Source organism: Vicugna pacos, chromosome 15 (assembly GCF_048564905.1).
Source record: "Vicugna pacos chromosome 15, VicPac4, whole genome shotgun sequence".
In the NCBI taxonomy this organism is placed as follows: Eukaryota; Metazoa; Chordata; class Mammalia; order Artiodactyla; family Camelidae; genus Vicugna; species Vicugna pacos.
This window is the reverse complement of record NC_133001.1, coordinates 49,371,164-49,390,864: the sequence shown is the minus strand read 5'-3', so window position 1 is coordinate 49,390,864 and position 19,701 is coordinate 49,371,164. Positions and strand designations below refer to the sequence as shown.

Here is a 19,701-nt window from a genome sequence, read left to right as displayed (position 1 = left end):
TCAGCTTCTTTTTCAGTTAGCTTGCCCAGTTTGGTAATCACACAAACATCTCGTGCATACTAGAAAAATTTAGCAGATCTCTCTCTTTTTTTTTTATTTTAAAAGAGTATTTCCAGTTCATCATTGAAAAAACTTAATATATGATTTCATTTCAACTGAAAAAAAAAGTCCCTATTTCAAGATGTATTAACTTTTCTAGTGTAGCTTTGAGCTCTTCTTGAAATAGTCACTGCCTGGAAGCCTGAAGAAATTTTAATGCAACTTCCAAATGGATCTCACCCTGCTAGGGAGTAGCTTTGGCACGGGGAGAATTTGGCTCAGCAGACCTCAGCAGAGTCCCAGCTCAGGAAGTCAATTCCTTGGAAAGATGAAACATCTGAAAATGTAAATTATTAGTTCAGTTGCAAATCTATGTGTTACATGTGTAGAAGTGCAAAAACACATTAGTTCAAAGGATTTATCATTAGCTGCCACATTGGACAGTACAGAAACTTAGATATCCTTCCATAAACACATGAGTCACCTTTTATAAAATACAATTTTCCATATAAGCAAGTTATTGATGAATGTGGAGTCTAAGACATTTTCTCTTTGGCTGTCGTAAAATTTTCTACAAATGATAAGAAAGAACATCTTTAAATGCAGCAAGTTCAAAAGGAGAACTTGTCACCGAGAGGAGGGAAGCCAAGGGGTCCCAGCATCTCTCACTCTCATGTCCTAATGCCAGCACATTTGCCAGAAAGCTTTCACTCTCCGAGATGAGTCATGGGTCTAGAGAGCCGCCTCGTGTTTAGGAAAAGAGAGACGCATCTTCCTCCTGATGTCTTCTGAGGTTGGCGCTGTTTAAATGTCTTTTATCTTAGAGTTTGGAGGTTTGGGTGTCTTTCTTTCTTTCTTTTTTTTTTTTTGATAATGAGATACAAAGTGGCTGGTGTTTTGGGACTGTCCACTTGGTGGATCTTATTCCAGGTGATTCATGTTTCTGTCTCTTTCAAAACAAGCAATTAGCTGTTAAGTGTTAGTGAGATTAAGAAAGATGAGAAAAATCTTACTGTTTTTCAAAATATTTATTACATAGTCCATTATGGAACTGAAGACTGTCCAGCAAATACCACCCAAACCCTGCCAAACACTGATATCAACTGCAGCTTTAACCAAAAGCATCCCAGCTGCACCCTAGCCTCTGACCACCCCCTTAACTGCTCTTTGCCCTCCCCCCAAGTTTTACTCACCTTCTTCTTTGTTACCTGTCTATTGGAGATGTATTTGCATTTGATCACTTCTAGCTTGTAATTATTTGTCAGTTTGTCTGCCCTCCTCTCTCACTGGACTTTGAGACCTCCAAAGGCATGGACTCTGTTTTAATACATTTATGTAAACTCAGTCCCTGGTACTGGGACTGCCACAGAGATGATGCTTAATAAATATTGGTAGAATATTGCAAACTTTAATTACTTAACTAATTAGACATTTATCAATCAAGATAGGATAACCTATGCTACTAATTTAATGATAGTAGACTTCGGGAGTTGAGAATCCTGGCTTTTGTTTGGGTAGAATATTTGTAATAAAGATTATCTTTAGCTTGAATATGATCATCTTTTCAAATATTATCATTTTTCTATTTAAATAACATCTGACTCATACTAAGTACTATGGCAACGTATCATAAGATTTTTTAAATAGAGGAGAACAAAATCTCATAATTTGACATCCTAACAGCATTTCCATCAGTATCTTTGTGGAATATATCCCTGCATTTTGTCTTAAGAATAGTTCTATTGAATTACTACAGAAACAAACAATTATAACCAAAAATGAACTAATGATGAGAAAAATGCTGAGCAGTAACTGATAACATTGCCAAAAATGCCCTTTACCTTGTGGAATATAACCTTAAATTTTGACCTTGATTGATATGTCTAGTTGATGTACATTATTAAGGGCATCTTAGATTTGTTTTAAGTGCTGTATTTTTCTAATTATAGAAGAAATGCATCATTGAAAATGTGAAAAATTAGTATAAAAGAAACAAAAATAAACCATATGGACTTGAGGAAGCACATATACACAATTACTATTAATATTGGATATATTTTCTTCCACATTTCATATATTTTAAATAAAATTAGGGTTATGTTGTATATAAAACACATCTTTTTTGTTAATTAAACAAATACTGATGTTTTTATCATGTAATTAAAAATCTTAGGAAAAACTATGGTTTCATACTATTTAAAGATATTATTGGAAGTTTAACCACCTTCCTAGTTTAGGCTTTTAGTTAGCTGTGACTTTCTATTGTATATAATTAGTTTTGTAATACATTTATCATTCTACATAAATCCTTGAATGGATTTGTGATTATTTCCATTAATTAGATACTTGAGAAGACTTCCAACATTCTTACTATCCATCACTAAATTGAATTTCAAAAAAATGGAGAAAGGCCTACATTCCTACTAGGAGAGGGAATTTTCTTGTCCCATTACCAACATTAAATATTATGATGTATAGGCTTTTTTCTTAAGAGTTTTTAAGTTTACAGGTATAAATTTATGCATAGCATTTTTTTGTAAAAAAAGAAAAAAGACTTTCAAAACTATGGTTACAAATAGACTCTTGGTTCCCATATTGTTTATTTGCATCTTTTCTGTTTTTCTCTCTAAAAACTAGTTTACTAAAAATGCATTTCATGGTAACAAAAAACATTTATGCACACTAGAAAATGCATACATAAAAAGGAAACATCTTCCTGTTTCATTCAACCATCACTATTTCCTCTTCCCAAAGGTAATCACTATTAACAATTTCTCAAATATCCTTTCAGAGAAAGAAAAAGAATATACCTGCATATATACAAAGATCCATTTTTTTAAAAAGTGCACAAATATGTCATGATACATACTGTTTGCATCTTGCTTGATTCATGTAATGTCTTGGACATCTTTTCATATCAACACATATGTAAGTATGCCCCACTGTTTTTAGCTACCAAGAATATAATAAATTTAAAAAATTTATTAACTTAATGAACAAGAGTGGCATCTGATCAATTAAAGTTTATATTACTTTGATTGTGATTAAATGTTTCTTTTCAGATGCTTCTTATTTCCCATTCATATTTCATTGCTTGATGATCTTTATCCAGGATCTATCTGGCGCAAGTGACTTTAAAAGCCATCTTGGACAAAGTATCTCACAGAGATTCTGGGACAAATCAACTTCTTTATCCATTCATCCATCAATGAACACTCAGTTTGTTTCCATCTTGGCTATTGTAAATAAATAATGCTGCTACGAACAAGGGTGCAAAAACACCGTCAAGTTAGTGTTTTTGTTTCCTTTGAATATATTCTCAGAAGTGGAATTGGCAGATCATGTGGTAGTTCTACTTTAATTTTTTGAGGAGTCTCCATACTGTTTTCCACAGTGGCTGTACCAATTTGCAATCCCACCAATAGTACACAGGTGTCCCCTTTTCTCCATATTCTCAGCAGCATTTGCTATTTCTTGTCTTTTGATGATGACCATTCTATAACAAGCATGAGATGATATCTCACTGTAGTTTTAATTTGCATTTCCCTAATGACTAGAAAGGTTGAACATCTTTTCATGTATCTGTTGGCCTTTTGTATATCTTCTTTGGAAGATATATTCAGGTCCTTTGCCTATGTTTAATTAGGTTATCTGTTTTTGGGACTTCTGTGTCTTTTGCTATTGATTTGTATAAATTCTTTATTTATTGTGGACGGCAACCCCTTGTCAGATATATGGATGGAAATATTTTTTCCCATTCTGTAGGTTTTCTTTTCACATTGTTGATGGTTTCATCTCTGTTATACTTATTCTTGAATCACTGTGAGAAGCAGAGCCCTTCACTAAATCATATTGGACACACGATATCAAAGAAATATATCCTTACATTTTTGCTGTGGCATAACTTTGTTTATAGTGAGCAATAGAATACCCTAGTCAGAAGCCAAAAGGAGGCTTAACAACCAAAAGAGAGTAACAGCAGCTCATAAAAATAAAGCTGTTGGATAAAATAAATAATAATTTGAAAAATGTAAAGAACCTAAAGTGATTAAGTTTCTTTTTAAATGTTGTAGAATGCCTTGAAAGCAAGCATAGTGATTGTTGAAACTTAGCTTTATTGAGTGAAGAAATATCTCAAATACAAAGCAAAAATACAGAGAGGATGGAAGTCATGAAGTAAAAGATACGAAACTTGAAAACTAGAGTCAAGAGAACTAATGTGCATTAGAAATCCCAGAAGACTACAAAAGATGGAAAGAAATAAATAATAATTAAATAGAAACCAGGAAACGTTTAAAGTTTAAAAAAAATGTAAGCGACAGACTAAAGATTGAAGGAAAAACATACACACACACACAAATAACCAGGTATATTTTGGCAAAACTGCTGAATTCCAAAAAAAAACTGATGGTTCCTCAAAGAAGTAAAAATAGCTCTACTCTATGATCCAGCAAATCCAGTTCTGGATATATACTCAGAGTTGAAGGCAACATCTCAAGAAGATATTTGTACACCCATGTTCATAGCAGCATTATTCACAAGTGTCAAAATGTGGCAGTAACCCCAGTGTCCAGCTATGGGTGAATGGATATGCAAAATGTGGTGAATGCACACAATGGAATATTATTCAGCCTTAAAAAGAAAGGAGATTTTGACAAAGGCCATGACATGAATGAACCTTGAGAACATTATGCTAAAGGAAATAAAACAGACACAAAAAGATGAATACTTATGATTTCACTTACACGAGGTACTTAGAGTAATCAAAATCACACAGACAAAAAGTAAAATGGTGATTGCTAGGAACTAGCAGGAGGGCAAAAGGGGAGTTATTGTTTGATGGGGGTAGGCTTTTAGCTTTACAAGATGAAAATAGTTTGCAGATGGGTCATGGCTATGGTTACACAGCAGTGAGTGAACTTAATATCATTAAACTGTACACCTAAAAATAATGATAATAAATTTTATGTTATACATGTTTTATCACAATAAATAGAATACAATGATTAAAAACTAAGCCTATATTTGATATTATTTATTAGAAATACAAGTATATGTATAACATTTTAGAAAAGAATAACTGTTCCATATCACTTATAGGAATGTCTATAATTTATTGATAAGGAAAAAGGTAATTTGCTAGCATGTATGATATAATTACATGTTAATAAAAGCAACTGGGAACACTTTAATATATCTTATAAATATGAGTGTGGTAGAGGGATGATTTATGTCGCATTTGTATACAAATAGTATTACTTGTTTCAGCAACCACAAATTACTATTATAATTTTACAACTAAATACAGAAAATGTAAAAAGTATAATTTTAGTAAAGCCACATTACATAGAAAGGGCCATAAACCACTGTCTTTCACATTTGGTGAATGTATTTTCCCAGTTTGAATTATACCTTTTAATTGTGTGATAGTATAGAAGTAATTTAAGATAATAACATATATTATGTTACTGTGTTATTATTATTGTATTATATTAAGATTATTATAATCTTAAATTACTTATACACTACTTACATTGTATATTACTTATTATATATATTATTTTAAAGTATATATATATATATATAAATGTTTAAATATTTTAAATATTTATACCTTCTTGGTATTCTCTGTCATCTGTTGATTTATCCCCATTTATGGAAGGCTTGCTATAGTAAAGCTAGAATAGAAATGTAGTAGACAAACTCTACACAATAAAGATCGGTAGCTGTTTAATCAGAAAAATGTATATTTTAGGGAGGGATCACAAAAAACATACATGTTTTATTTTTCATGAGCTATTCCCATACAATCTATGATATTTTGAGGGTTTTTTTCCCCCAAATGGAACAAGTAATTGAAACACTTGTATAGTGACTTAAGTGAAGATGCTTTGTAAGGATTCCTTTTATGGTGGGCTGACTGCAGTTATAACCCCAATTTATTCTCACTTTTTTAACGTTTATGCCTTTTGCTCTCACAATGAATGACCACGGGCCTACAGCATATGATTTGCTTTGGCCAATAGCACAATAAGTAGCAAACAGGCAGCCTTGAAAGGCACATGTACATTTAGGGCTTATTGTCCTACTGTTTTTGGAAACTTGCAACCTTGTGTCAAAGCTGAGACTAGCCTGTGAAGGATAAGAGACCATGTGGAGAGAAGCCCAGTCATTTAAACTGTCCACAGGCAACCCACCAGCTGACTGTAGACACATAAACGAGCCCATTCAAGATCAGCCCAAACTGACCCAGGCAGGGGAATTTCTTCTAGTCCAAACCCAAATTATTGACTTGCAGAATAATTAACTAAATAAATGGTTGCTGTTTTAAGGCATGAAAACTGTTGTTAGTTTATTGCATGGGAAACATACACCCACCACATACACCCACACACAGTCTTTCATGTTTGCCTTCACCGTACCCAATGCAAATATTTTTTTTTAGTAGCTCTCCTTTAGTTTTCATAGAAACAATAACTTTCTTTTGTCATCCCTATTTTATCATTTTATATAAGAATTAATTACATCATATAAAAATAATGGCAAGTACAACTAATAAGCAGGTTTGAGAAGAAAACCACCTGATTCCTGGTAATCGTCGAACTGGTTAATGTAGAAGAGAAGTGCGTGGGGAAACCTACAGGGTGACCTACAGTCACGAGCACTCATCATGCTGTTGGCATTAAGTAATTGAATTTATCCTGGGTTATGACAACACTTCAGGGGGTCTGTTAGGCTGGAACAGCATTTCCTGTCTGCCTTCACTGTACTGTTAACTTTTAAAAATCTTAACATCACTGTCTCTCTTGCTCCAGCTGGAAACTGAGTTTTCTTAATGACTTTAAGATGATAAGCACACCCATTCATAATTTATGTCAAGTTACATATGCATTTATAAATGTTTAAAATATTAAAAATTTGAGATGTGCATAATTATATTCTAAAACATTTATCATAGTGGTTTATTAGGTTGCTATTACACATGATAGGAAGACACTTGTATTGAATCTTGCCATTAATCGTTAAAATATACTAAACTAAAACATCCACAATCGTAGTGAACAGAGTCAGCCCAAGAAATGCTATTCAAATAATTTCCTGAATAAGAACAAATATCACAAAGGTGCTACAACAAACAATATCCCAAGTCTCAGTGGCTTAAAATAGTAGAAGTGTTTTCCTTACTGATGGATGACTCGTTGGCCATAGTTTCTGTTCCATGACATCATTTGGGATCCAGGTATCTTCTATCTTATGGAACTACCATCATCCATGCTTGCTTCTAAAATCTCCATGGAAAAAAACCAAGTGAGAGATAGGATACTGTACAACTCCTAACTTTCCTAACTTTCTCAGTCTCGAAGTGACACATACCACTGCTACTCACATTCCATGGTCAAAATCTAGTAACATGGCCTCATCTTTTCTGCATTTGAGCTGAGAAATGCAATTTGGTTGTGTGACCAGGAAGAGGAATAGGATTGGTGATCATCTATCCAGTCTTTGCCATAACCATTAAAACTACTTTGTCATTCTACAAACCCAAGTGTTTTAAATTTGTGTTTGAACTGAAACAAAGGATTGAAGTCAGGAACAAAGAAATGGTTCTCACAGACGTTAAAGTGACCTGGGCATAGAGATACAGCCAAAGAGTCAGCATTTATTCTTATTTTCAATCTAGGGCTGTAAGAAACTTGAACATATCAATGGCCTTTTCTAGAACTCAGATTCCTTTTTTATATTGGAAACAAGGAATTAATCAATTTCCAATTTTAAAGAGTGATCAGCAAATTGTTCTAGGAATGTTCTGGGATGATGTTGGTGACTGGGAAAGGACTGAAACAGGACCTCAGTTTGGCTCCATGACCTTCCAGATCACCTTCTCACGTATCTACTGACACCCTGGGCAAAAATTCAATATTCTGGTTTATTAACAACAGGTTTTCTCCTTTCTGTACATATTTCTTCCTAACTTCAAAGCCATAAAGGAAAAGACTTTAAGCATGCCATATACATTTATTCATTCAGCATTCACACAGCGTTTTTTAGTGATTCTGTTTAATTTATATGTCTTTCATTGAGACTCTAGTTTGTGACAGGCTCTATATTGGGAAGTGGGAGTACAGATAAGTAAGCTGTAAATATGCCTTTGAAGAACTTAGGGTTTAATCCAAGGGAGAAAAAAAACATCTATTCATTCATTTAACAAAGATTTCATGAGCTTCTACTATTGAATCAGGCACTATTCTGGTCAAACTGGTTAGAGGAGCCAGTTAAGCAAATAAATACATCAGTTCCATTGGAGAATGAAAAGTGGTATGGGGGAAAGCAAGCATAAAATGGTGATGGAAGGCTAATTGATTGAGATGTCTCATTGGTACTTGAATTAAAAGAGGATAATGGACATGTCAAGCTCTGTAGGCTGAGGGACCATTCAGTAAAAAAAATAGGAAGAGGCTGAAGAGGCATTCCTGGTGGAGGGAAACGAGAAGATAGATTTTCAGCACCTAATCATTGTTCTGCATCCTCTTAGCCTAGGTGCCCAGGGAGAACTGAATGCTGCTAGCTAAAGCTGGGTAAGCAGTTTTCAGACTGTGTTAGGTTGTTAGGGCTGTGTGATGGTTAATTTTATATGTCAGCTTGACTGGGCTAAGGGATGCCCAGAGAGCTAGTAGAACAATTATTTCTGGGCGTGTCTGTGAAAGTGTCTTGGAAAGAGATTGAATCAGTAGACTGAGTAAGGAAGATCTGTCCTCACCTCACCACTGCAGGCAAGGATCATTTAATCTGTGAAGGAAGGTGGATTCACTCTTTCTGAGCCAAAAACATCCATTTTCTCCTGCCCTCAGACATCTCTGCTCCTGGCCCTCAGGCTTTCAGGTTCAGACTGGAAGTTAACACCGCCAGCTCCTCCTCTTCCTCCCCAGTTCTCAGACCTTTTGACTTGAACTCAATTGTATCACTGGTTTTTCTGGTTCTCCAGTTTGCAGATAGCAGATTTGGGTGCTTTGCAGCCTCTAAAAGCACATGAGCCCGTTCCTATTAAAAAGAAGTCCTCTTAACTGTATCTATTTACCTATCCACCTATTTCCTGTTGGGTCTGTTTATCTGGAGAGCCCTGACTAATTCGCCACTACGAAGTACCAGAGTCGGGGGCTTAAATGACAGAAGTTTATTTTCTCATGGTTCTGGAGGCTGCAAGTCCCACACTGAGGTGTTGGCAGGTTTGGTCTCTTCTGAGACCTCTCTCCTTGGCCTGAAGATGGCCACCTTCTTCCCGTGTCCTCACACGGTCATCTCACTGTCTGTGTTCTCTGTGTCCTGACTCATCTCCTTGTAACGACACTACTCATGTTGGTTTATGTGACACCAGTATGACCTCATTTGACTTTAATTTCCCAGTTTAAAGACTCTATCTCTATATTTAGTCACATTCTGAGGTACTGAACGTTAAGACTTTTGTTAAGAATTTTGGGGCACAGGGCACACACCTTAAATAAAATACGCACATTGAGTGGAAGGATTATTTTCTGTTTCAATGTGTAACATTTAGGCATAAGTGGGTCACCAGGGCGTAATAGGTCCTGAGTCAAAGTGAAGATTTTAAGAGAAATGAGAAATAATTGGAAGCTTGTCATGGTAAGATTTCTTTCTTTCTTTCTTTCTTTCTTTCTTTTTTTCTTTCTTTCTTTCTTTCTTTCTTTCTTTCTTTCTTTCTTTCTTTCTTTCTTTCTTTCTTTCTTTCAAGATCATTCTGGTTTCCTTCCATGTAGAGAATGCATTCTCTGACTACACCAAGGTACGTGAGTGTGATGGTAATAGAGGAGATGGCAGGACGTCCTCAGATTCTGGATCTATTTTGAAGTAGAACCAGCAGAACTAGCTAGTGGATTAAATGTAGAAACGAGTAGGGAAAAGGCAGCAGGAAGGACACAAATGGCTTGAATCACTGGGTGGAGTTGATGGATGGAGCACGGGCTCTTTCTAACTGTGTCATCTGCAGGAAGTAACTATCTCGACGAGTCTCCACTTCCTCTTTTGTAAAATGGAGCTAATATTATTTCCTTCATAAATTCTTTGTAAAGATCAAATTACAGAATGCCTGTACAATGCCTTGCAGAGAGCTTGGCACAGACTAGATCGTCAGTGGACGTTATTGTCAAGTGTCAGCCCCACCGAGACGAAGAAGATCTGTTCATGAAACAGGGGGGAGAGTATCTGATTAAAAGTCCAAATGATAGAAACTGATAAGGGGTGCTCTCTCCATGTTAGAAAAAAGGAAAATCCATGTGGACCAGCATGAGAAAACCTCTCTTGGTAGGGTGAATGTTGGGGTGATGTGGAAGACTTGATCAAGACCTCATTCCTGAAGTTTTAACTGGCTTTCCTAAAGTCAGGCAGAAACAGGTCACCCTACATGAGAGAACCCTAGTGATTCTATTCCCTAGCAGATCTTGAATTTGTGAAATAACCTCTCTGAGCTACAGTTGTCTTGTAAGTAAAATGGAGATCATACTAGTTGGACTGTAACCTAGAGCCAGATACTCATTTTGTTTTAAATGTTAGATGATTAAGTTTGAAAATTTCAATGTTGATTCAAAAGATAATAAAATAAATTGCAAATTAATGTCTCTAAAGTAAATCACAACTTTAAAGCATCTAACCACACGGATGTACACTGCTCATGTGGGTTTACAATACCGGTCAGTCTCTCATGGACCTTTCTCCACTGTAGAATCATGACTTACATTGTATCTTACTTGCCAAACTTTTCTGAATGTGACTTTTTGCTAATATGCTGGATTTGGGGTTAAGTAGCATTATTTTGCCACCTTTCATGTTGTATTTGTGAAAAAAAAATAAGTACTATCTTATTCCTTTGGGTTGTGCTGGTGTAATGTGGATTTAACATCAATAAATATAAAAACAATTTCTTATAGCATTGATAACAACTCATTTATCATTTCTTATAGCATTGATAACAACTCATTTAAAATGCTGAAAGCTGTTTTAAAAGATCCAAAGAAATATCACAACATTAACTCTCAACAAATATCACATCATTGTGTCTGAAGGGCTTTACCTATAATTTTAACTGTTGCATAATGATCTAGTCATCTGGAAACCATTACTGAAAATGGTATATTAATCGCAAATATTTAAGGAAACATAATAAAGAAGTAATTGAATAAGGACCCACAATTGTGAAAGACTTGAACCTTACCTACTACACCAAGCAGCCAACCACTTTGTTACATTGCTTCTTCAAAAAGTGGTTTGATTTGAGCAACTCTAACAACTCCTAAACTTGAGAACCCGTGAGTATCAGTCGACTGTCTCCCATGCTACCCTGGACCCAGTCCCCTTTTCCTCACCTGCCCTTGGCCGGGAGATAATAGCAGCCTCTGAAGGAAGCACTACAGCTTCTAAACCCTAAGTCCACAGCAGGCGTCCCCCTCCATTCAATTCCCCGTGGTCCCAGGCCAAGTGTGAGCTGGAGCTTCTGGGCACCAGGGTAAGGCAGGAACATGTAATGTGAGCCAGAGTGGAGGTCAAGTCTTATTTTCTCTGACTTCGTGCTTGTCGCTCCTCGGGAAACTTCGGTAGGGATGGCTCTCTCCATCACCTAACCAGCGCCCCCACCCTTCTCAGCGCAGGTCCCTGTGGGGACCCGAATGCTCCTGGCTGAAGCTGGGAAAGCATTTTTCACACCTTTAAATAAAATGTGCAGATTGAGGGTGGAAGGATTATTTTCCATTACAATATGAAACGTTCTGGCCTGTTTCCCAGAGTTTATAATAGCCCTTGGAAAAGACCTTCCCTCCTGAAGCACGGTGCTAGAAACCAGCTAGAAATGAACTGGGAAGTCTGGACCAGACTTGCTAGGGAGGGAGAGCCCATGCTGATGGGAATATTGGAGCACTGGTCTTGTTACTGCCTTGGCCAAGATCACAAAAATGTTGTTCATATCTGCAGAGTCCATCCACGCCTTTGTCCCCACTCTCAGAGCCCCACAGGGATTGAGACGTTCACTGAAGTTTAACTTTAGGATACTGGGAATCCCAAAGACAACTAAACACAGCAATGAGAAAGCTCTCCATCCACCAATCCTCTCCCTTAATTGTTTGAAGCCAGTTAAAATTTAATTCCCTCATAGACTAATGGCACTAATGACATAAGTCCCAGTGGATTGACACCATTAACATTTATTTCCTGCTGCCCCATGGTGCGATGGTTGCGTGCTGGTCATCCTTCCACAGAGTAGTTTAGGTGCCCAGGATCCTTCCATCTTCCCAGCACTTGGAATCTTCTACCAGATCCTCTCATTCTGTCTGGAGACAATTCTGTCTGAAGGACCTTGTAGGGGACTTCAGGGCCCAGGCATGGAGGTGGTGGACCTTACCAAACCAACACCATTGGCCAGAACTCAGTCACATGGCTCATCCAACTTCGGGGCCATCTGCAAAATTTACCATCCCACATGCCAAGAAGGAGAAGACACACATGGATATTGGTGAGCCTGCTTTCTGCTCCATCTCACTGAGAAAGAAAGTGTTAGTCTGGGTTGTCATCAGCCCTTACACATCAGTGGGAATGAAAGTTCTCAGATAATGTTGCAATATGGAGAGGAGCCTTTGGGGTGCGGGGTCACTGTTGAAATATTGTAAAAGATACGTGTATTATCTTTCCTGTTCATTTCTTTCTTTAAAAAAGCTTATAGAATATACTATCCATTGTAATTATATAATACTTATCTGTCTATCCCTCTCAATCTCCAACTTGAGGGTAGAGAGTTTTCTACTAAATTTTGAATCTCCAGCACCTACGCTAAGACCTGAGTTGTAACAGATGCATTATTACTTTTCCATGCTGAGTAACAGATGATCACAAACTTAGTGGCTTAGAACAACGCTCATTTATTATTTTACCACTTCTGAAGGTCAAGTCAAGGTCTGGCTTAACTGGATTCTGTGCTTTGGGGTCTCACCAGGCTGCATTAAATTGTTAAGTCAGATTATTTACTATGTCTGCGAGTCTTTTTCTGCTTTGTAGATGAGTTCATTAGTGGTTACTGGGGGATAGTGGGTGGGAGGGGTAAATTTGGGAGTATGAAATTTGTAAATGTTAGCCACTATATATAAAAATAGATTAAAAATTTTCTTCTGTATAGCACAGGGAACTATATTCAATATCTTGCAATAACCTTTAATGAACACAAATATGAAAGCAAATACAAATATGTTTATGCATGACTGGGACACTGGGACATTGTGCTATATACCAGAAGTTGACACATTGTAACTGTAAGTCAGGCTGAATTTTCATCTGAAGGATCAACTGGAGAAGAGCCTGCTTCCAAACTCACTCACGTTGTTGGCAGAATTCATCTCCTATGGTTATAGGACTGTGGTCCTGGCTTCTTGCTGGCTGTCAGCCAGGGACCACGCTCAGTTCCTAGAGGCTACTTGGGGTTCCTTGTCACGTGGCCTTCTCACAATGTGGCAGTGTACCTCTTTAAAACCAAGAAGAGTGAAAGTGTCCAGAGTCAGTCCTCTGGCAAGACAGAGTCATGTAATAGGACATACTCATGTGAGTGGCAGCCCACCACTTTTTACCATATTCTATTGATTAGAGCAAGTCACAGTTCCCACCCACAGGCAAGAGAAGGACATTACATGAGGGTGTGAAAACCAGGAGGCAGGAATCACGGGGGCCTTCTTAAAGTCAGTTCTCTGTACGAGCTGCTTTCTAATTTGGCAAGTAGATGAGGAGATGAGGAGGAAAGAACTCTCAAAGAAAGAGGCTGGTTTGAAACAACTTATACTTTGCTCTGAATCTTATTCTTATTACTTAAAAAATGACAATAATGATGCTCACCTCCTAGGACTAGCAGGCAGTTTAAAACAGAAAACATAGATAAAACATCGAATAAAATGCTAGCAAAAGGAGGTGTCCAGAAAGCCACTTTTTCTCTAATTTGCTGATGACCTTGACAAGTGAAGTCTCCATGCTGGGGCTCAATTACCTCCACTATAAAGGAGCAACTTCACTCCAGGAGACTTTCTGGGGGTCACTGCCAACTTGAAAACTCACATCACTGGACAAAGATAATTTGACCTAACAGTGACTTGTATACATTCTCCTCATAAAATAAGAACTTGTAAAAATAAACTGAAGGAAAAGATAAGGGACTCCCCTCCTCACTGAGTCATGGACTTAAGGGCAAAGAATGTATTACTTCTTGGTTATCCAGTTGAAGACATTCTGGAAGTTGATTATGAAAAGCTTAGCTATGTAACAATCTACATGAAATAATCAGAAATTAGGTCATCTAGTTCATTTTAGGTATTACTGTCTTTTTATCTGCTGGCAGCCTTTAGGGAGAGAACTTGACTTTTTTTTTTTTTCTGAGTAGCTGTTAATAAAATACAGATTTGTTCAACAGCAACAACTCTATCTCCATTGAAAATACAAAGAGAAATTTCTAACTTTTTAAAAATCTAGAAATAGAAGCTGACTTGTTTGGTTAATTTGCTTAAATAGGAATCAGTTACCATGCATATTTCATTTGGGAGCAGATACTGGGAAAGAACAAATCAGGATCAAGCCACCACTTGGACTGATAACCATGCTGGCTGAGGGTGCTCTGAATCTGTTGAACTCTCATCTATGAACTTCTCTCTATCCAACTCTTGTCTGGGCTCCTCTTTCTCACACGCAGAAATTCCTGCTCTGTCCCCAGCTCTCCTCCTGGCCATCTGTGTCTGGCACACGCGGGCCATCGAGAGGAATGGTAACAGAATTGCCATTCAGCCTGAGATGTTTTTCCTTTATCCCTTTCTCAGAATGAGGTGTCTGAATGTTCGGGAAATGTGGCCAACCCTCTGAATGGGCCCCCCTGAGTGCCTGCTGTCTCTAATGAGGTCACTGTGAACATTTCTAGGGGCCCTCTGAGGTGTTCTGACTCCAGTCAGAATGCCGTAAGTCTCTTAGGTTGAAAATGTACCTGTAGGCATGACTTTGCCTTGAATTCTGAAAGCTGACCCCCTCTGGGAACTAGTCTGGACAATCCCTGAGTCTGCAGGGGTAGGAGATATATGCTTGCTTGAGTGAGCACCCCTGGAACTTCATGCTTTGGGTGCCTCACGCATCTCATCTAGTCCCAGCCCTGCTGGTCAGGGCAGGCAGCTCCTCGCTGAGCTGGGTAGAGTGACTGCATTAGTTTCCCAGGGTACCATGATAAATTACCATAAACCTGGTGGCTTAACACAAAAGAAACCTTTGGTTTCACAGTTCTGGAGGCCAGAAGTCCAAAACCAAGGTGTCAGCAGGGCCATGCTCCCTCCTAGACTCCAGGAGAGAATCCTTCCTTAGTCCTTTCAGCTTCTAGAAAGCTTCTGGTGGCTCCGGGTGTTCCCTGGTTTGTGGCAATGTAAGTCCAACCTCTGCTTCTGTCTTCACATGACCTTCTTTGTCTGAGTCTTCTCCTGTTCTTACAAGAATACCTGCCTCATGAAGGTTTGGGTTTGAGGCTCATCCATGTAATTCAGGATGATCTCATTTTGAAATACTTAATTTAATCCCATCTGTAAGAGCCTTTTCACAAATAAAGTCACATTGACAGGTTATGGGTGGGCGCATACTTTGGGGAGTCATCATTCAACCCTTTGCAGATTGGAATCAAGAAGTTGAAGTCCAGAAATCCAAACCGTGAGATACTCTGTGTTGCATTACTTGTTCAATAAGCCTTTATGGAGTGCTCACTCCATCCCTGATGCTCCTGGCTCCAAGTGTGATGTTCATGAAGATGGCAGAGAGGAAACCCACATGGTCCCCACACCTCCCTAACACAATAGCAAAACAAAAAAATATTTCCACCTCTCTGTATCAAGGAACTTACAATCAACTGGGAAAGATGAAGATGATTAAACAGAATGTTTGGTCCAGGGTGAATGAATGCTAACAGAGGCACACAACACTGGTTTTAAGAATAGGGTGGCTGATGGAGTCCAAATAACTCACTCCAGTGTTCAAACAGCTCTGTTACATCAATTCTTTGGTCCAATGTTTACTTTTGAAAATATTATTAAAAAAAAAGAGGAGAATCCAGCTGAAGGTGAGAAGTACATAAAAGTCCATCTGATGTGCCAAAAAAAAAAAAAACCTCACTAATGACTGATTGGAAAGTAATGAAGTAATGAAACAATTTTCACATCATACTCTAAAAATCACTCTCCACAACTCATCCTTAAATACACAAATTCAACCTATTCTTAGAGGTCCAGTTCAGGCTTGTATCTTCTAGGGAACCCTTCTAGATGACCTGACCCCAGAAGTCACACAATTCTCAGTTCAAGTCACTTCCCGAAAGTACGTTGATGCTTCTCCAGCAGCGCCTTCCCGCATCTCCTGGCTCAGTACGCAGCACCGCTGTCCCATGCTGCAGCAAGTTCTGCAGACTCTGCCCTCTGATGCCTCCAGATTCTGTCCCCTTCACTGTTAGCATCCAGTCCAGAACACCATGGTTTCTTGCCTGAAGCGTTACGATACCCACCTAATTAACCTCCTTTCTCCTCTACTATCCATTCTCTGCAAATCAGGAGCTGTGATGTCTTGAAACACAAACTCTTGCTCTCAGTCTCTCCAATGGCTTTCTATTACACCCACAATAAAACCCTAACTCCCTCCTCTGGCCTAAGGGCTCTGGGATGACCTTGCCCACCCAGTCCTCTCTGAAATAACCTTTCATCCCTCTCCTTTTTGCAACCTAAGCCCCAGCCACAGTGACTCTATTTCTGTTTCTTGAACGAACAAAGCTGGTCCTTGCCTGAGGACCCATTTACCTTTCTGGGTCTGTCTGAACAGTCTCAGCCAGAGCATCTCTTCCTGAGTGAGACTTTCCCTCACCTCTCAGTCTGAATTATTTCCACCCTCACTCACCCTGTGTCATTCATCCTCTATCACACAGCTCTGCACTTGTTTCTCCATTGCTCTTGAGAACTAAAATAAACTTCATTTGTCGCTATTTGTATTGCCCATTTCCTCCCTCTAGAATATTGATTTCATGAGAACTGGGACCTCTGTGTTTTCACCATTGTATCTCCATGTCTAGATCAGTCTTACACATACAGCAGATGCCCCAAAAATATTTGCTCGATGACTCGATAATGAGTGCAAGTTGTCTACTACTCTTGATGCTTAAACATTAATTGTGTCTTTTTAATATAAACTCAGTGAGAGAAGTCAGTTTATTGCTCTTCACACACAGCTGAACACAACCGTTAACAAACATAAATACACACTTAGCTACTTTGGCAAAAGGGAAAAGGAGCGGAGTTCTAGGTTTCCTGCTGAGCATCCTTCGGGCCTCTCTAATGTTTTAGAGACTCCATCCTTGGTCTACTGTCCTTTGTTGTTTATTCAATGAGATAAGGCAGTTTCTAGTGAAGAGTGCCTGTCTCTCCTTCAATAAGTGCAGACCGGGTCCATATCTAAGACATCTGAACGGGTCTCTCCTTCTGTCTTTCTGGTTCCCTGGCTCCACGTCTTCCATGTCTAAGTCTCTTACACATCACAGAGAGACCCACCCCACAAATGCCTCTCAAGCTGTCACCTATAGAAGTAAGGAACACAAACAAACAAACAAACAAAATGTGCTGGCAAAGACTACGCTCTGGAAGAGCTCACTGCGCTCTGCGGAAAGACACCGGACCAGACGCTTCAACCTTGACTTTGCAGAAACATTTGCCAGTTCTCTTTAATGGCCATCATCATTGCATTCATACGGTACTTTTATAAGGACTGTCTACTTATGGCCAAAGGAGATCCTCTCCATATCTCTTTCTGCTGTCAGTGCGTCCCTGAAACTAACAAGATTTGTGAACGACGTACCTCAGGAGACGGGGTTGGAGTAGCCTGGGTCAGACAGACTCTGCTCTCTGTGTGAAGTAATCCTATCTGTGTGCTCGAGGTTTAAAGCTGACCCTCATTAATCATGGCTCCGGCTCCCTCAGACACTCGAGTTGATCTATCCCCCCCTTTCCCCCGAGCAACCATCCACATAGACCCCCAGATAAGTTATTTATTCCTGAAGTGACTTGATCTGGCATCGCCCAGCCTTCTCTAACCTCCTGTGTATGAAAGAGAGAATGAATGACTTAAACAACATCAAAGTGTTGTTTTACTTTCCACATAGTCATTAACTTTAAATGTTCCCAAACTAATAGTCCGAGACATTGTAAAGAGGTAACAAGTTCAAAGGAACATAAAACATAAAGCAGAACTCCAGAGTCATTGAAAGTATTTTCTCTAAATGTGTGCAAGCCTTCAAGGCTGCTAGGCAAAGGAACCTGGATCGGCATTTTGGCGGGCGCTGAAAAGAAGTTCCCCCAGCGGAGTGTGTAAGCGAGTTGCCAGGCCAACCTCTGTGAGAGCAGAAGCATGTCTTCAGAGGATCTGCTGTTCCAGAGAAGGCTGCACCGAGCTGGCTCATTCCTCCTTCAATTAAAGGTCAATTTGTCTCTTTCTTTAAATCCCTCTTTCCTTGTTTGGACCTGTGGGCTCTAGGTCAACATAGGGAGGGTTGGTCTACTGCTCTATAAAATAGCGTGTCTCTGTATAAGAGAAAATTACCAACGGATTAAGTTCTATAAACTGAAGATCCAAGTTCCCGTTGTAAAATCGCTTGTCACTGAGTTACATCGAGTGTGGGGTGGAAGATCAGAGCCCTAGATACTGCTCTGAAACATCAGAGCTAAAAAGCTGATTTTTCCCCCTTTCTTCCAGCAGAGCACGTCCTTTGAGAATGCCCCAAGAGAATGGAGTTTTCCACGCTTCTGGAGATGAAGTGCTTCTAGGATTGCTCACACCTTCTGAGTCGCACCGTTTTCCATCACACGGGACTGCCGTGGATTTTGCATTCCAGCCTCACATCCTGGGCAGAGATTTACAACCTAAAAAGAACACGGGTGACTTTTATTTCAAATAAAAGACAAGGAAACTCAAGGCTATTTTAATGGTCCTACCTTCCTTTCCATATTTCCTTCTCCTCTTTCGTGACGTCCAGACTTTTTTTTTTGTATACTCAAAAATCACAAGAAGCCAGCTATGTCTTATTCCACTTATTTCTCACTTAACATTGTACCTTGGGTATTTAATTCCTGCTGTGTAATTTTCGTAAGAGTCATTTTAATGACTATTTAAATTTCCATTGAATATGTGCCCTTGAATTCACTTAACTATCTATTACTGGATATTTAAATTGTTTTCAAATGTTTTGCTGATTAATGATAACTCAGTAATAAACACTTTGACTGTAAATAGTTTTCTTCTTTCAAGGGAAGTATGCCATCTAGGATGGAACCTTTATAATGGGATTGTCAGTTGCAGCATGTAACATTTTTATAGCCCTTGATAGGGCTATAAAACACAGAACACTTTGCTCGCTTACGGGATTCACCTGGCATTGCTCAGGCACCACTTCACCACACCCACACCCACATTAGACCTGGTAGAGAGGGAATTATTGGGCATCCCAGAGACTTGAAACTGTAACAAGCATTGACCAAAACCAAAACCTATGACAAGCTGAATCTAGTCCAATGGAAAACGATGCACAGATACAACTGAATAAGAGTGTTGCTTTCATCAGGTTTTTATCAC

The 19,701-nt window shown here is 38.7% G+C and overlaps 1 long non-coding RNA gene across 1 annotated transcript; it reads left to right on the top strand.

The window, feature by feature from the left end:
- Window positions 1-18,487: 18,487 nt before the first annotated feature.
- LOC140685912 (uncharacterized) lies at window positions 18,488-19,049 on the top strand. The gene is made up of 2 exons (XR_012059372.1): window positions 18,488-18,549; window positions 18,829-19,049. It is a non-coding gene; the product is annotated as an uncharacterized lncRNA (long non-coding RNA).
- Window positions 19,050-19,701: the final 652 nt, after the last annotated feature.